This window comes from Neodiprion fabricii, chromosome 3, assembly GCF_021155785.1.
Source record: "Neodiprion fabricii isolate iyNeoFabr1 chromosome 3, iyNeoFabr1.1, whole genome shotgun sequence".
In the NCBI taxonomy this organism is placed as follows: domain Eukaryota; kingdom Metazoa; phylum Arthropoda; class Insecta; order Hymenoptera; family Diprionidae; genus Neodiprion; species Neodiprion fabricii.
In genome coordinates this window covers 13,319,482-13,339,066 of record NC_060241.1, presented here as the reverse complement: position 1 = coordinate 13,339,066, position 19,585 = coordinate 13,319,482, and the positions used below count along the sequence as shown (strand labels likewise).

Sequence of the window (19,585 nt, the reverse complement as noted above, 5' to 3'; positions counted from 1 at the left end):
GCGAATCCGTTGTGCATTACGAGATTCACTTTCACAAACCTTACGCCTCGTCAACTTTCAACAACAGCAATGAAAATCGAATCACCGTCAGGCATTAAGATCAATGCATATTATGCAATGGATATCCATGGACGACACCTCAAACCTGATGGTACAGCTCATGTGAACACACAGCTCGTAAACAACGCGATCTGTCATTTCTTTGAAGAAATTCGCTATGAAATTATTGCAGTAGAGATTGATAGAAGGAAAAACGTTGGCTTGACAAGTTTCATGAAGGGGTACGCTTCCCTGCTCTCTGGTCAGACGTGGCTGATGGAGAACGCTTGATGGCTTGATGTAGAAGAGAAGAAAAAATTAACCGATGAGGGTAATTTTGACGTAATGATACCGCTCTGCATGATATTGAACTACGGACCTGTCGACATCCGTCTAGAATTTGAAGCTAAAGTCACCTTTTCCGCTAAAACATCGGCGTATTGCTTGATTTTTCACGATTGTATTGTCGAATACAACCCACTTAGTGGTGCGGTAAAAAAGTTGGAATAAAAGATGACCCGTTCCCACCATCTCGCACAATTCAAAGATAGAGCTTATCGTTGACATACAAACCTTTCAACAATGGTTACGATACTGTAGAATAAAATCACTGTACTATCGTTGTGAAGTGATATTCAACTGTATCCTAAAAATTCTACTGAAAGAAACTGTTTTTTAAAGGATATTTACGAATTAATGTTACAGCTTTAACTTAGCTCTGAAGAGGGAATTTTTTTTCAATACGAAGCTCATGTAGCATTTAACCAAAGCTCCCCATCCTCGACTGAGCTGTACTTAAACCGAGTTATGTTTTGCATTCCTAGAGCAAAAGTCACCCAACACCGCAGGTCCATAGCTCTGAATGTATACTACCGCAGCTATCGGTCGACCTTGCGCTCTGACATGACCTAACCCGTTCAAAATTTATCATAGAGTTTACATCACAGTTACAAGTCAAAAAGAATGTCACGTGGATGATAACATATCGACATCCACGTTGGTAAAAAACAATTTTCAGAACCATTAATGTTGGAATGTCGCGTGGTTGATAACGTGGGAAAAGAATGTGGGGTGGTTGATGTTACACATCAGCAATCCTACCGTGGGAAAAGAATTTGAGGTGGTTGTTTTTACTAACGTTGAGTTATTGCACCTGTATTGTTACAATAGTTGTTGTTAGAAAATTGGAGATTAACATGGACAGGGAAGTGCGGTAGACCAGGATGCTTTGGATACTGGCGGAGACCTGGAACAATCTCACAGGTTCGTCAAGGATCTACCGAAAGCGATTCCTGAAGACGGGCAGCCACCGTCGAGGCAGTTTTTTTGAAGGTACGATGATCGCAATGGAATAATTTCCAGAATTGCGTGAGCGTGTTGCTTTGCACTAAAATTCTGTGCAGCTTGCGCCCATTTCCCTAAATAATATATTTGAAACACTTATGTGATATAAATATCGGCTACGTCAATTTTTTTTCCTGTAAGAAAACGATGCTTATTTCCAACAAAATTTCCAACAATGTATGATTCGTATAGGCGAAACTTCATCTTTACACTGGCGGCAACGGAGCAGGAGTACGGCTAGCTGAAACGAGCAAGAGAACAGCGATCCGAACCATGCTTGTGCGGGATGGCCCCGTTCGAGAAGCGGTGGAACACGCTGTTTAGGAAGACACGAGCCTCAGACGCCTCGCGAGGCCACTGCGTATGTTTTTTTTTCTTTGTTATATTTTTCCGTACTTCAATTCATTCTGAAATGAACGTATGGGGCATTCCGTGCCAAATTCGCTGATTTAAACACTCTATTATTGGTTTTCTTGAATTTTTTTGACGCGATAGTATCTACAAAATTACCAATTGTTGTGCAAGATTTTTCCGTGTATCCGCTTCGGAGTGAATAATATCCAAACCTTTTCAAGGATCTGTGAAAACGCAAAAAATGCAATTTCGTGTTTCCATCAATTTCGGATTGACCCCGTGATTATATGATTTCCTAAATATTGCTTCGGGCGTGTTCGGAAATTTCCAACTGACCAGAATCAACCGTATTTTAAGTTATTCACATTCAGATCAATGGTGCGCGGGCAACCTGAGCTGTTCGTTACATTCAAGAGGGTGATAATTCGACATTTGTGTGACACAACACTTGTTCAAGTTGAATTAATTTGAATAAATAGTTTAGTATATTAACCTAATTTTTTTATTCTGAATCAATTTTTTCAAGTGAGGTGGATTTCTTTCAGTCAACTTAATTCATTTCAATTCGTAAATTTCAATTTTTACTTGACAACTCACTTTAATCCAAGTGTGTTTGAAAAGTTTTTAATTCATTTGGTTTTATTTTAAATAATTTTAAATTATTCTTCGAAATTCTAATTGATTTATCATTTTTATTCAATTCCGACTTTTTATAAATAGATAATTCTGGCATGAATCCAACGTAATTTGAATAAACTCGATATAATTTTCCATAATTCAGTTATGTGTCAGGTAATTCTCAATATTTCAGTGAAATTTAGTAAATAAGTTAATTCTCATTAATTGGGTTATTTTGCATTACTTCAGGTGAATTATAATCAAGTCGCAAATCTATTGGATCGTCAGTTCAGCGAGATACATATTTCCCCCTCGGTTTGATGCGACATTTAGTTGTGTTGACATTTTTTTTTCACGTCATTCCTCGTACTATTGGGTGAGATTTATCAGAGATGAGATAATCACACGAGAATTCTGGATATAAATTCAGCGTATATTTAGGGGTCAATGCGACGATTGTCTCTTCGGTCTTTCTGAACGGAGTGATAAATTCCTTACAGAGGTTCTGCGAGAATCTCTGCGAAAAATTGAATGTGAGGTGAACCGTGCGTTCAAGTACCAGCCAGTACGAAAGCTATACCCAGGTAATCCCGAATGAAGGCTGACGTACTGTCACTGGGGACTGGAGCGTCTACAGAAAGATTCCGATTTTTTTAGGAACGTTTGTTTCACGGACGAAGCGCTGTTTACAAACCTCGAGCTCGTCAACAAGCAAAACTGTCGTTGGTGGGTTCCAGAAAACACATACTGGATCGTCGACCAGGATAACCAGCACCGTTGGAAGCTCCACGTTTGGATTGGAGCACTAGGGGACAGGATCATCGGGCCCATTTTCCTTGACGAAAATCTGACGTATGCCAAGTATAGGACCGTACTCACCGACGAATTCTCCCGCCTGATGGACGGAAACCCCATCTCTGTGGACCAGGTTTGGTGGCAGCAGGACGGGGCCTCTGCCCACAACAGTAACGAAAACAGGGCAATCCTGGATGCCATGTTTCCGGAGCGGTGGATCAGTACGAAAGGTCCGGTTAGGTGGCCAGCGGGCTTACCAGATCTGTGATTTCTGATTTTGGAGTAGAATCAAGGAAATCGTCTACGAACGGGCCCCCTCTACGAAAGACGACATGCGCCAGCGCATCGCCGAAGCGTGTGCCACAATTCCTATGAGGAAGATACAACGGGTACGAGGGTCGATCCGGAAACGGCTCGCACTCACTGTCCAGCACAACGAAGGGCACATCGAGCATCACCTCAGACAACGGAACAAGAAATGAAATGTGAGATGTGATTCTTTTTACAAATCTTCAATGATTGATGACACGAAACTGTGATGAAGTATTATTGTTATTTGGAGGGTTGAAAAACAAAAAAAAAAATTCGAGCCGGAGATGTGTGAAAATATTATAACAAAAGTGTTGGAATGTCAAGGCTCTTTTTGTTTGCTACCGCATACAAAACTGTATCTAATTTTTGAATAACATAGCAATCATTGTCATAAAAAGGCTACACGTATGTTTCTTATTGTGCTGTTTAATTTTGAAAATAGGTATGACGATAGTCCCGTGGGGTCTCGAGGATAAGCAAGATATGGCTATCGGTGGACATAAAAATCTGGCAAAACCAAACATGAAACGCGAGATAAGTTCCTTTTTACTAAACGCTCATATTAAATACTACAAAACTCTAATGAGTGCTTCTTATTGCAAATAAATCTGAGCTTCAGCGTTTCTGTAATGTGAGAATGGTGTTACGAAAATGGTGAAAAGTCAAGTTCACATTCGTTTGATTTTGATGTACATGAAACTGCATCTGTCGTTTCAAAAATGTTAGATTTGATTTTACCAAAATATGTGACTCGTATTTTTCTAATCGTGATATTTGATACTCAAATACAGGTACGACGACAGTTCCGTGGGGTGTGGACGACAGCAAGGAACGGCTTTTGATGATGCTTTCAGTGGGTATTCTTTTAGGCGAGTCCCACACTCTTGGGAGTGACAGTACCCTACCTAAGGTGGTCCATACAGAATTTCCCCAGTGATTCGGCCGTACGCAGAAAAAAAAAGAAAAAAAAAAGAAAAAAATTATCTCCACACGCATGAATACAGTATCTCAAATTACGTCAATCCGGAAATTCAAACTTGTATGTTGAGATGGTGCACTTGTGATCTGTGAAAAAATACACCATTCACAAGAATACCGAGTTCATTCCATAATCCATTGAATGATCCGTAAATAATGCATCAATTCAATGTCTCCAACCAAATGTTGTGTAGCTATATTATGAGAAGAAAATGCGAATCCAGTCGCAATTGAAACAAAGAAACGAATGAATGCGTGAATGAAACGAATTGATGCAACACTTTTGAAATTTTCCTAAAAGTTACAGCACCAAGTAGCGGAAAACGATCTGCTAATATTATTTTGACACTAAACTCTCATTTATTTTAGTAAGGAAATTATAATTTTCAAATTATCGTCAGGTAAGGTTAGGCACAAGGTACGACGTGTGTGTTAACAATGTGAAAATGGCCGCCGTCATAGAGATTATGTAAGGGTCCGAAAGAAATGACACGAGTACTCTTAAAAATTATCCTAGTCAACGATAGTTTGAAAGAGATGAGTCCAACCGGAAAAGGCAAACACGAAGCAATGCCGGCGAATGTTTATTACGCAGTAAATAGTAATTACGCATTCTTGAATGTATGAGATGTAGCGGGCAACATTGCAAATATTACACCCGGATCGTTGTAAATTCCAGTATCCATCGCAAAAATCTTCAGCGAGGAGGACGGATAAACATACAATGAGTATCGAAGGTGCATAACTCCGCTGTGCAATAATGTGCGCAATCCCAAAAGAATAAGGGATTCGCGAATTTACGCATTGTACATATTTTGAATGAAACAAAATATTTCATTGCACATGTAAAGACTAATCAAATATTTGCATTACCATATCTGTAAGGAATCATATAGAATTGGGTATCAAATCTCCCCATCGGTTGATGTTTTTGTCATTGACGAACTGTCATTGAATTGAAATGGAAAGTGAAGCATGGCGATTGAACTTACGATAAAATACTGTCTCTGTCACCTACGAAATGGAAAAAGCACAGGTAAAAGGTGGATGAATTATACCTTAACATTATTCCTTCATGCTTCGTCAATCAGGCGCTACTTCAACAGAATCGGATTGATTCAATGATCATTTTCCAAAGCGCATCTTTATACGGCGTCACAGCTAGGTTATCTGGTAATAAATCCGAACGAGCCCAGTAGATTCTGGAAAATTTTCTACGTTTCGAACTTAAGCTACCTCGATAGCCAAGAAAACATGTTTCGTATATTTTTACACAGGATATTAGATGGGAAGAAAGTATCCGTATGTGAGGCGTGAAACACGTTTGACATTTCAGAAATTTCAGAATCATCGATAGACTCGTTCAAACTGTGCGCTCATAAGGACCTGAGGCCCTCCGAAGCTCAAAAATAGTAAAGAATTGCAATTTTTGCGCTACATTATCTTGTCGTCGGCAAACGGTAATAGCGGAATCTTGATCGGCCGGATCGGCCACGCGCAAGCGTTCGCTAACCTATGCGCTACAACAATTGCCACCGGCAACCGGTGATAACAAGATGCTTGTTTACCCTTCTGTTATTCTACTTTTATGTTAATTATCATTGGTAATTTTAAATGCGGACGTTTCCATCATGCTTGTCTGAATGCAGATATTTTCAAACTACTAATCTTGCTGCTCGCCTAGCTGCAAAGAAAGAAAGTCAGTCCAACGCAAGTTATCGTGCAGAATCGTCAATAACATATCGTATACCGCTGCCTGGACTCGGGTGAAGTTGGCGCTGGTCGATTTTGACAGATATTTCAATTCCACCTGTTCCGCCAGTTAGTACCGAATTTTCGACAAAAAGTTCGAATTTTGAGATTTATTTCTCAGTGATGAGTTCAACGGCTCCGGGCAATTTCTTGATATCCGCACCCAGGATTTTGCGTATTTTCAGAAAAAAAAATTCGAACATGTTTTTAGTTCCCAAAACGGAATTTTTTCTCTCGTACGTGTTAAGTCCGGTATATTGCAAAACGTCTCCATCATCTTGCCACTCTCCCACGACCCTTGCAGCATCCTTATTTCATTCCTATCCTCTTATTTCTATTCTGGCTCACGCCACTCGCTTTTTGCCGACTCTGCTACTTTTATTCCCCACCATTTTGCACACGTTACGTCTAATCCTCTTCACCTCAAGCATTTCGATTTCAACGTTCGACACGAACAAGTCTGTCTTTCCAACACTCAACAACCTTACGTACAGCTTTACTCATCAATTGTGAACTACACGCTTCGCTCAAAACTACTCTACAAATTATTCAACCAAATATACATATAATTGAGACTAATTTCCTAAGCAGGTTCCGTCGTATGTTTGTTATTAATAAATAAGCTTCGGAACTTACATCTAACAGAATTGATCTCTAAGTATTTGTCACAGAAATTGTTGTTTATTTTTTAACGCGTGCTTTTAGTTTTGAAAATTTTTAATTTTAGAAGTATATTTTTGTTTCGATAAGGTTGATTTATTTTTATATCCATGGTGCGTTTCTTTGACTGAAACGGCTCATCTGTCAAAAGTGTTTTATTTAATTACTTATATACAGACTAAATACTAAAAGAGTCCAAAAAGTTTATTCATAACTTAAAACAATATGGACTGTAAATTTAATAGGTCATCTATAGCAAAATGATATTTCTTTCCTTCTAAAAATATACTGACTTATGTCAAAAGCTAAATATTCGAAATTAAAAAAAAAAAATTAAATGACAACTTTTTAATTAAAAAACTACAAAGATTCAATAAGTGGTTATCAAACTTGTCGGAAACCTTTATTGTAATTGAATTATCCTTCACATCCTAATAATATTACCCCAAGAGTCAAAATAAGATCTCAGCTGCGAAATCGTTTTTGGCAAATTCCCAAAAATCAACTTTTTTGAGATAAGCCAGTATTCTATTGAGACTATGACATCCTTAAAAAACAAAATAGTATTCATAGATTCAGGTTTACTTTTCCGTACTACAAATTCCTCAAGTTTAGGATTTGCGATGCACTCGCATCCTGATATAAAAAACCTGTGGTTAACACTTGAAAGACAAAAGACTTGTGATAGATTCAGCTACAATATGTAATACTTTTGATGATTGCATGTTTAAATCTAGAGTTGCAGCTACAAATCAATGAAACAAAAAATAGAAACAGATTACTTACCTCATTGTTAATTTTCGTACCTCTGTAGGAAACTAGGTTCGACGTTAGATAAAAATTACCGCGAACGATGATATACTTGTAAACCTGGGTGCTCTTGATTCTAAGTCTTTTAAGTTCAGTTGGTGTAAGATTAGGTTGGCAGTATTGGAAGAGCCCGCAGTGTACTCGCGGTGTTTTGAGTAAGCCGAGCTCAACCGGCTTTGTGTAGCTGCTCCGTTTTGTTTCACTGCAAACGTAATCTTTGACTAACTAAACTTTGGAGCCGCAGAATTGAGGGTACCCGGGTATACGTGATCTTGTATAGAAAATTAAACTCATATCTACGCAATTTTGTTGTGGGAACCATATATTCCAAACCTATAATGGAAACTGAAACAACCTCTATAGAGAATCATATGGGAGTGATGTTCTAGCAGAATTTTTGCATCGCAAATCACATTTATGCCTCTAGGAAGGTTTCACAATACAGCAGGGCGTCGATTATCACTCAAAAGTGCAATAATTTCAATCTGCTCGAGAACGAAATTCGAGTAAAGTTTTGTCCCGAATTCACTACGGAAAAAGTAAAATGACTTTCGTATCTATTTCGCTACCGTATTGTACAATCAGTATACTTGGAAATGAAAATTGTAATACATCCATTTATTAAATTTACAATAACGAAGCCGAAAAATAATTCGTGTACATTACTTCATAACGAAAGATGTTAATTATTCGAAAACTGAAATTGCAATTTATTATTTCAATAATATTATTCAGTTTTATCAAATTTATTACACCAATGTTTGATTACATTGCGGTAATAGTCTGACAAATATGCAGAACCGGATTCTTGAACAATGTGTGAATTGACAATCCTCAACCCTAATAATGCTTTCTGTGCATTTAAAACAAATTTCGAACGCGAAGAGTGATTATTTTTGTTGAATTTCGTATTCAAATGGTATGCCAAACTACCTTCTTTAATTAAATTTAATCATCTTCGGAATGAAATTTGCCACACTGAAATTCAGTTTTGTCAAAATAACTGCACCGATGATTGACTATTTTGCGACAACAGCATGCGTAAATATGCAGAACAAAATTCTTACAAATACCAACTACAGGTGTGGTAAATTCACAGTACCGAGCCGGAATAATGTTTTGTATGCATTGCTGTAAATTTCCAGCAGAATTTTTCAACAGTGTATGCCAAATTGATATGATTCGGAAAAAAATACAAATCAACATTCCATTAAATAGTGCGATTATTTAGTGAATTTTCGTTATTTGTCAGTTCGGCAAACGAATTTTCAAGTTTATGGTTCATGAGTTATGACCTGATTAGTGCAAAATCATAGCAGTAAACATAACATAGAAACCCCATGAATATCAAAATCAACATCGCTGATGGGGCACGAGTATTCAAATGATCTTGAAATTTTAGTGATAGTGAAAAATAAGTTGATTGTGAATAATCGACTAAGACTCGTGTCAAGTGCTCAGTCTCTCTTCAGACTCACTATTCATTCTTTTTCCCTCTCATCTAGAAGCCTTCTTCATTTTATTCGACTCAACAATCTGTCGCACGTCTTGCGCATACTCGACCATCTTCTCTTATTCCCAGAACCCCGATCAGGAATGCTTTCTGCATTCACTCACGCTGTGTTCTACTCATCGTAAGTTACTGCATCTTTACCTGTCACCTGCGCACTTCTCATTTACCACCTGAACTATTCGTTTCGTCTCCACCTTGCAAACCAATCAATAAACATGAAACTTATGTTCTAATAATACCACGCATTTATTGAACCTTACTGCTCGATGTTTCGGTTGTTCTTAGGCGCAAAAGCTCGGGAAAAAACGACCCTCAAGTCGTTACAGTCATATTTTATGAAAACTCTAAGTAAACGACCGAATTAATAGTCAATTGAAGGAGATAAATCATAAGAAAAGAAATTTACAAATTGTAAGGAGCTTTGGACCTCGCCCTGGGGAAAACGGGATCGGTCCGGCGAGAACTTGACAAAAGAGGCGTTCTCCAACCCGGCAAATAACAGATGGAGGTTTATTTCATAGTAGCAAAACAGGGGTTGGGCGCCAGGCTCCGGAGAGCCGAAAAAGAGCCAACGCTCTCGCAAACATCTACAAATTCGGCTGAACGCACGAGTTACCGACTCGAACGGCGTCTCTTAACAAAAGTAGGCAGCAATATCATGCTGTGACGAGACTCGACATCTAAACTTGACCGACTAGTGGTCGGTGAAGGGAGCGTGGGCGTGGAGATAAAATAGTTTAATTAGAAATCAACAGATTGTAGATGTTTCGCCAGCATGTTTATTTTACAAAAGCCATAAGGCAGGGCGAAGGCTGAACAATTGAAGACTAAATAAGACGGCAAGCGAATTCATTGAGGACGGTAGGCTTCGATACAGTTCAAAATAACTTGGAAAGAAACAATGCGGTAGGTAATGACCAATAACAGGTGCGAAACAAGTGATAAGTAACATAACAAATGCAAATATAAGCCGTGCGACTATCGCTCGCAATTACGTCGTAAAAAACTAGCTAAATTTCGGTCTCGGCATCAACGGCACGGGCGCAGACACACAGTCGCTTCCCCTCTTTCTCACTCACACTCACACGCCAGCTAAGGCACGACCGAGGAGCGGCACGGCACGGCACCCGACGGTTCTAATCTCTGAATCTTATAACAGAAACAGCAGAAGGCGACGGAACGACGATTTAGAGCTCTTTATCGATAATTAATAAGCAAGTAAAAAAGAATTCAATGCGAAATCGGCTTAGCCGCCACGAGGCTGGCTGGCGTTTACCAATATGGCCGAACGGGCCAGCCGGCTACCTGTTGCTTGAAAAGATGGCCTACGGCCGGGAAAATCTTAACAGCCAGCGAAATTCGTGTTGACGTCCGCCTACCTTGAACACAGCTTAATATGAATTCGCCTCAGGTGTAGCGTTCCTCAGGTGGTACGGCAATTGACATGGTAACCTCTGGATTCTATTACAATCTGTTTTCGTCGTACTTGACTCAACAAAACACAAGCAAACTCTAGATGACAATCTGTACGACTTGACTTAGCAAGGCAAGGCCATCGTGTTGTAGCACGACGCAAGGGATCCTAGGCTGCCGGTCTGTTCGCCGCGCGGCAGCGCTGTGCTGCTATCGGCGAAGGCGATAGATTCAAGCTCGGTCTCTCGGTTTCGGGGTAGCCAGGAGAAGGTTTCAGGTGGTCGTAATGTGTGCCGGGTGGCAAGGTCGGGTTTTGGAGGCGACTTGGGTGGTGGCAGCTCGATCCCTGGGCAATGGCAGCGAGGTGGGCAGGTGCGGCAGCAATAGTGGCATCTGTGGCAGCGGGGAATCAGCGAGCGACAGCGCGATTACTGGGTCCGGGGCTTCGGAATCCCCGCCGGTCGGAGGTGTTTTCCTCCAGTTTCCTCGTCGGCAGCGCAGACGGAGCAGGATGGTCGGGCTTGGCAGTGATGACGGCGGCGTCAGCAACCTCAGAGAATTTTTGCGAGGAAAACAACAAGCATTAGCAGTAAAAAAAGAAACTTAAATTGAGCTCTGATCGTCATCCGTACGGCACAGCAGGACTCTCCACTCGCTTGCTGGATCTACTGGTTTCCACCTGGGAATCGAGGTACGGATCGATGACGGGATGGAAAACCCGCCTCGTCACAAAATAAATGAATGATTTCAACTAACCTTCTGTTACAAAGAAGTTTTAATACCTTTCAGTTCATACTGTATTTGCCTTATTTTTCATTTCATAAAAATTTTGAGATTGTTTGAATAGTAGTACTCGTCAGCAATGTTGGTGCTGATACTCAATGGGTTCCTATGTTTCTTTTGTGTGAGTCTGAAAGGCGCTTCTTTTATCGGTTATGTTATATCTCACTTGCAGACCAGAGATTAGATAATCCGTTTGTCGGGCTGACGAATGACAGGGATTCACTAAATAACCTCACAATTTACTCGAATGTCGATTTGTAAGTTTTTCTTATTATATTGATTTTTTTTTATGTTTTCAAAGACATTTCTTTATGATAACGAGTTGCTTACGATCCATAGTTCTTGCGAGACTCTTATGTCTCTCGACAATTAGATTTTTTTACAATAATGAATTTTTTTTACCTCATTCAACTTTGGTAATCAGGATCAAGATCAATTTTGAGGATGCATATCTTTTAGGATCTTCACTGATCCTACCTGGAGAATCATGTGTTGAAACGGTGACTAATAACAATTTTTCTTCGCTCATGCATGCAAAATCCTCATTTGCCCACCGTTTACAGACGTCTAAAATGGCCGATTGCCGCACTGTGTGCGATATCCTTTAACCAGTGCGCAAAATAAATTCACCAGTAAGCAAAATGTTACCATGGGTGTGAAAAATACTTTGCGCACTACTGTAATTACTAATGCTATCTAGCGGCACCAGCGGTTTGGTTTGTGGACTGCTGTCATTGCGGGTATACCAAGTTGTAGAGATTAGATCAGCCGTTGCGAGTAATTTATGAGTGAATTCCACAGATCTCGGATTGTGCATTACATTCATGAAGAAAAATAGTGTTCGATACGCGAGGCCAAACTCGCTTCGTGTGCACTACTCGTCTGAAGGCAGTACGAAGCCGAGGCGAAGCCGAATAGTGCGCAAACCGCTCGTTTGGCTGACTATTTTGATTTTACACACTGTTATCGGTGCGCGAAATGGCACTTTTTCATAGAGTGTGAGTGAAATACGAAGGTCAAATCCAGCTCATTTCACGCCAAAGTAAGCTGCGGAATCACCCCAATACTGTATCCTTACAATGTTCACGTGAATAATAATATAAATATAATGTATCGTATGTGATGCTGAATATTGTGTTTTTATATCGTTCATGAATTCCTTCCTTCTTTTCTTGTCGAGGTTAATACCGATTTTGAATATTCAAAACTACTTTCGATATTCGTCAATCGTTAAATTTACATGGAACGAGAAAATAGAATTATTACGATGAAAAATTTCCGTTATTCAAATCCTCTTTATATTATTACTCTCCTCAAATAAAACAAAACATATACTGTGATAATCAATTTGACGTTCATATTTAATTCAATGAAATTATTAAAAGTATATTTTGCAAGCAGTGGTAGCTCTGCTTCCCCGCCCCTCTGATGGGGGCCTCGATGCATGCCACTTCCCCCCACCAGAGGCTGCGCCCCTGGACCCGCTACCGTGCGCCAATTTCCACCCATATATTAATATACTTTGCAACTTACACCCATATACTGAGAGTATAAATGTTTTGAATTGTATTTCTCTATTATGACCGGTGTTTTGAATTTTCCGCATAATATTGAAAAAGATATCGTATTACGTGCGTGCGTCACTTTTAACGCACTCGTAACACTTGAATAACACTCGTGACCGGCTTCGCCACACATTTTTTATTTTATGCACTAGTTGCATAATACTTTTACTCTGGACTTTTGCTTCAGAGGGAAAAATGGTTGTTGCAATAGCATAATTCAATCGCTTCCTAATTATTGCTTGGCAACTATAAATATATATATAAAGAATGTCTAAAATAAATGCAAATGAATTCCAGAAATGTAAGTCTGGACTTACCAGCTCCAATGTGATCAGTCGTTGATTTTCGTTAATATGTAATGGATTTCGATTTGGTAACATTCCAGCTTTGCGTAAGATCAGTCAACAATTGTGCTTTATTGATTTATTCATTTTCACAATCTAGAAACTATCAGTTTATTTTCAGAATCACAAATAAACAATGTATTTATTTAAAACAAAAGAAAGTTCTTATCACTGATAACGGTTATAAAGATGAGGTACTAATGCACCTTGAGTATTTCAAGTTCATTAAAAATTCAAGTCTTTTAAAATTGTAAAACCAAAGGATATAAAGGTTTGAAAGAGGTCGTGTTCCTAATTATTAGCGTAAATGTTAAGAATTCAGATACACTGAACCCTTGTATGATTATAATCAATGCCAAATACCGAGACACGTTTATTATTTTTCTTACGTAGAATTTAAAGAAAAATGACAAACAGATCGGAAACGTACAGTTGAATTTATTACGGAAAACGCCCTACTTGACGTAAAATGACTCGCACGTCCCAAAATATCGTAAATTTTAAGTTGTTCGCTAGTAAATTCAACTTGCAACTTATCTCACAGTTGAAGAAGCTTCTATACTACAGGAATACATCAGTATTTTCATAATATTATGATTTTAGTTCAAGTTTCCGAGAGTTTTCAAGAATATGCGTGGTGATTTCGTCATACTGATTCCACAAAGTGCAATTGTTTGAAAAGTTTCCGGACCATCTGTTACCAGTAGATTTTTTCCGTACATCAAAATTGAAATGATTTTTATAAGTCAAAAAAGTTGATTTTTGTGTTGAAAACGTCTTCCAAACTGCTTATATTGAAGATTCCTGTTTAATCAACTAAATAATACAAGTAAACATGTCTCGGAAGGCTGAACTTGATTCAGATCTTGAATTCGGTAGTGATATTACGTGACACGTATTTAAATTTCAAATTTATTTAGTATTATACACATCAATTTTATCTGATAATATTTAGTAGTTCTAATCTATTTTATTTCTCTAGTCTCCTTAGAATTCTCCATCGCTTTAACACTTATCTATCCTAAATGTTAAATTCCATATGAATACATTACGTTTTTATGTTTTAATTTATTCTCGATTTTGCATTCAGTCATTGGTTTTCTTTTTTATCAATCATTTAGCTTCTAGATATTGCATTTTTAATGCCTATCTTCAGGGTACGAAAAAAAATCGAACCAATTTGGAATGTAAATAAATTTTTTTTTGCTGAAATCAGAGAAAAACTTTTGTTTTGCGTTTGAAAACCTAAAAAATCTTTATCTCTCGCTAGAATACACGCATTTGAAAAAGTTGCTGAAAGAATAAAATAAATTAACATTAAAGAATTTTCGAGAAACTCCCTTTTTCAGTTGTAACTCGAAATTTTATTCTGACACACGTGTAATTCTCTTAACTTATTGTTACATGTCATGCAACGTTCCTTGTAGTACTAGAGTCAAAATGCGCATTTTGAGGTTGAGATTCTATTTTCCGAACATTATCGAGAAAGTTCACTATAAAAAAAGTTAGCTGTAAGTAATGTCAATAAATTAACGCAAACCGGTCCATTTAATAGATAGTCAGAGTTCGATGGAGATTCAATCAGGAACGATCAACCATTACGAAGATGAAAACGTCATTTACGAGATTTTTCAACATGGGGTCAAGGCTAAATTTTTCAATATCGGTGAATTACCTTGAACATCACATTCGTAGTCGTACATAAAAGTTATTCACTCATTCGTGGAAGTGAAAATCACATACCCTGTTCTTATACATGAGTGCTCAAACCATTTCATCCTGACAGAGGAGAATTCTGGCAGTGGTATCAACAAATGGTAAGACACATCGAGCCTCATCTTTAAGGAGACCTGCAAGTGAAATGCTGACTCTACGACACATACGGGGACAATCTCTAGAAACTATACAGTCAATGCGCATGCGCCAAATAATTCGATCTCATTGACTAGTAAAATCGCTCCGCGGCGATGCTTTCGTCTGCTGAGCAGAGGGCCAACGTACCAAAAATGAGACAAGAGCTGTAAATCTCTAACGTATAGGGCCGCGGATTGAGGTTATGTTACTGTTTATTTATACGTAGCGTGAATTGTCTAAGAAGAAAAGCATCGGTCAGCAATACCATCGTCGATATCGGAAGATATTCAACTGACGCAATGAAGAATTCAACGGAAAAGTAAATATCAAATGATACAGAAATTGGGTGTTATTTATTGAAAGAAGGAATCTGAAATTCAATGTTGAATGTCATTAACAAGTGGGAGTCTGGACAAACGGAGGTAGGTGAGTGAAAACAACGTTTATTGTAAACAGATTCTTTGTTTACATAAAATTAAAAATGCGTTTCATTCACGATTTATGTTTTGTGCATTTTATTGGAAAGTAGTTCTATCCAAAAATATCAAAAGCTCCTGTCTGATAATAAAAGCTTCTAATATTTTCAGGTACGAAATAATGCATTGTCAAATCAGGACTAAAGTTGTCTGCAGGCATGGAAGCATGTGAGTAAATTTCTAATTCCGTGATCTTTGACTATTACAATATTTTAACATGGATTCAATGATCAAATTCGTTTTTTTTTCAGCAGGCTCGAAGTTTACACTTTGATTAACACGCGGAAAATAATGCCTTACCTGATGATCAAAACGTTTATGTGGAAAGGATCCTGGTTTCTCGAGCGGTGCAATCATTGTGACTATCGAACTTGGTTGTACCGTCGGACATCAGGTGCCAGAATGAATTTCATCAGGCCATTGCCACCTTCTTAACATCAGTTGAGGCAAAATTGAAAAGCGGGATACACTACGGATCATGGTGGCTGATTATCCCATAATTTTACTTTGATCGGTTGGTTTGTTACTTAACCGTTGCTGCTAATTCATTCTACCAAGGAATCACTCTGTGCACCTTTGTATTTCAAGCATTATTATTGACCAGCATTATTTTCCAAATTTTATACCATTTAATTTGGTATCTTATTTTGAGGCTTAGTTTTACTCTCTGTGGTATGAGATTCAGGTGAATAGTCTTTCAAGCCTGAATTAGATTGTAGGGTTGGATGTTGCTAGGCAAACTGAACCAATCCAAATCTAGAAATGTTAAATAACTTCAATCGAAAATGTATTTAAAGTTAATCTTTGTTGACGGTGTCATCTGGCTAGCTAGTTGCACTTATCTTATACTTACTTATTACTTAAATTTTCAATCTGAGTATTAGGTTCCCTTCATTTATTTAATCGAACATCATTAGAAATTTGCGAAATAAACTCTGATATTCATTGGAAAATTTTTAATAGTAGTAGCAATAATTTATAGATCGGAAAAAATACGTTGACTATCGACTATTTGTAAATTTTGTTGAACTATTTTCAAGAAAAAACAGATTCACAGTTCTATCTTAGATAGCGAGATATTTAAATTTCTTGAACGCTCGGTTTAGAGTCTCATTCACAAAAGTGGTGAAATTCAATATTACCGCCTGACATTACAAGAGAGTGAGAAAGTTGCTTAGTTGCTTGAAAGTGGCCATGATCTGTTTGTACGTGTGATAAATTGAATACGCAGATAACAGTGAATATTAGCGATGTAATTATTTTGACCGTATCACCTGTTGATAGAAAAAAATTTCATTGTTATTTCTAATGTACGAAATAATGGAAGTGATCGAATAAAGTGTTCGTACCTACCTGCAGCGTTTCTTCCAAGCGCCTAACATATAAACAGATTTTTCATTTCAGTCGAATAAAGTCAATTTTCAAAGAGCATTCGCATCAAGTTCCGACCATTCTTTGAAGAATCAACTTTCCGAGTCACTACTTCGACTGTTTGAGATTCTAACCTCAAAAATTCGTATGAACTACATCGCCGCCAGGAACAGAGTTTGACAGCTGAAACTCGGAGTGGCCAGCCTGCCCGAGCAGCCGATGAAACTCGCGCATGCGCATCGACTGTATAGTTTCTAGAGATTGTCCCGGTATATGCTCAGAAGACGTTAATTCTTTTTTGTACATGCTTTTGGACAAGAAATTACGTCCCATGTCAAAAAATACTTCTGGCAAAATCGTCGCTCTTTTCGAAGTCGATATTTTTGAATGAAAAAGAATAAACGCTACTTCTGTATCTACATTTACATGCAAAACTTTCTAGCCAAACCATTTCCCATTAATAATATTTGTATAAATGAGGGTGAATAAACGTAGTATTGTCATTTAAATTAGATTAATTATATGGTCGAATCAAACAACTTAGAAATTTTTTAAACAAAGCAATATCATATTGTGAGAAAACATATGAAATTCGTGTGACGATTACATCCGGCGTTCCGCCATACGTCTCCCTCATCTTCTTACTACCTCTTGTCTCTACCTACTAACTCTTCAACATTCATCGTAGAAACGTTATAGTCTCCATCCTATCCTCCCATTTCTATCGAGACTCACGCCACTCGCTATCGCCCTTACTCTCCTAATTCTATTCCCCAATATTCTGAATTCTCGCACCTTTCATACACTCGTACTCCACCTTCCATCAAGTATACTTCAATTCCAACCTTCGTGAAATCGCATCTATTCCAGCGTTTGTATAATCGACCTCAACTCCAATTTCTAAGTTCAACCTCAGTTCCAGTCTAAATAATCATGTTGCCTATTTATAGTTCACTTCACCTAGTTATGCAATTACACATTTATCAGTTCTAATAAAAGCCTTCATACAACCTTAACCCTTTCGCTACGGACGCATTCTACGTCGCGCCGTCCCCGCTGACCGAGCAGTCGCGGCAAGCGTCCGTACTTGCGGAACAACTGCAAGCGCCCGTCAGACGCACAATACCACGCTATCTTACGCAGAGCGAGTGCAGTCGCTCTTAAAAAAAATGCTTAAAAAATTATAACATAATGTTGGGTTACCACGGTCACCGTTCGTACATAACGAGCGTCAAATGTTGGGTTACCATTGTCATAGCTCGTACAGAGCGAGCGTCAGGCGTTGGGTGACTATGGTCACCAATCGGACAGAGCGATCGTCGGGCGTTGGGTGATCATAGTCACCGATCGGGCCGAAAGGGTTAAGGTACATCTTCTCCATCTTAATATCATTCCTTCCATCATTCCCGGATCGAGGACAGCGACGAGGCCGGACTCGAATCCCCCAAATCACATCTTGGGTCGGTATATAGGTGGTTTGATAACCGGTCGTCAAATTAGTCCTCCTCTATCCCATAACATGATCGAAAGTTTCAGACCAAACAAACTTATGACAAATATACTCTTCTCGCAAAAATTGAGGAAACAAAAACATTTTCTGGTGATTTTCAACAGGCTATATTTCAGTGAAAAATGGTCGTACAGGAAAAAAAAAGAACAAAATTTTTGAAGCTTGAAGTTTTTGAATTTTTTGGTTAAAAATTTTTCGGAGCGCCGGTAGCCATGCATTCCTTGGATAAAGCACGAAGAAAAAATTTTCAAAATTTTTTACATTTTTTTTTTTGCTCTATGGGCATGGAAAAATTTTTCCGAACTGAACCAATGCATAGGTCGCATAGCCTGTTTATTCAGTTTCAAGATGCTTTTTCTAAAACCTCGATACGACCATTTGTCTTCGAGATATCGAATTTTGAATGCAAAAGGATCCTTTTTCACTCAACTGCCGATATCTCTAGAACTACTGGTCGCCTAGCGAGCCGAAGGGCGGTTTCTTTGTATGCAGAAAATTTCCTACAAAAATCTGCTATGGTTGATTTCAAAAAAAAATTTTTTTACCTGCAACGTTAACGTGAAAAAACAGCAAAACAATGCCATTTTGCCTTTTTTTGGTTGATCGACTGTATCTTCGTTAATATTGGGGGGAAAGCTTAGGTGAGAAGAAAATTTTGCAGCCTAATGTACCCCAAAGGCCCCCCTAAATCGGTAGATCGATCGGTTCAGCGGTTTTCCTGGACAGATTGATTGAAATTTTGAATAAACTAAGGGAACAAGCTCTTTGTCCCTTAAACTTGACCTAATCTTTCTAAAGATCAATAATTTAATTTTTCCTTTCACTTTTTACTCTTCAGAAAAAATGAGAGCCTGTGGTTCGTCGGCTTCACAGTATTCAACGACTCCAAGCTCATTTTCTAAAGAGTGTGTGTATCAGTATTGTGTGAGTAATTTTGAGAAGAAATGAGTCCCCGTGTTTCGTCGACTCCACAGTATTTTATGACTCCAAACTCATTTTCTAAGGTGTGTAAGCATGTGTGTGTGTGTGTGCGCGAGTGCGTATCGTGTTCAGTATCGAGTGTTCCCGCCTCTACTCCTAATCACAGCTTGCAA

The 19,585-nt window shown here is 38.4% G+C and overlaps 1 long non-coding RNA gene across 1 annotated transcript; it reads right to left on the bottom strand.

The window, feature by feature from the left end:
• Positions 1 to 302: 302 nt before the first annotated feature.
• On the bottom strand, positions 303 to 18,562 carry LOC124178104. The gene is made up of 4 exons (XR_006869743.1): positions 17,993 to 18,562; positions 14,211 to 14,221; positions 456 to 463; positions 303 to 312 (listed from the first exon to the last, which is right to left on the bottom strand). It is a non-coding gene; the product is annotated as an uncharacterized LOC124178104 (long non-coding RNA).
• Between the last annotated feature and the right edge of the window lie 1,023 nt (positions 18,563 to 19,585).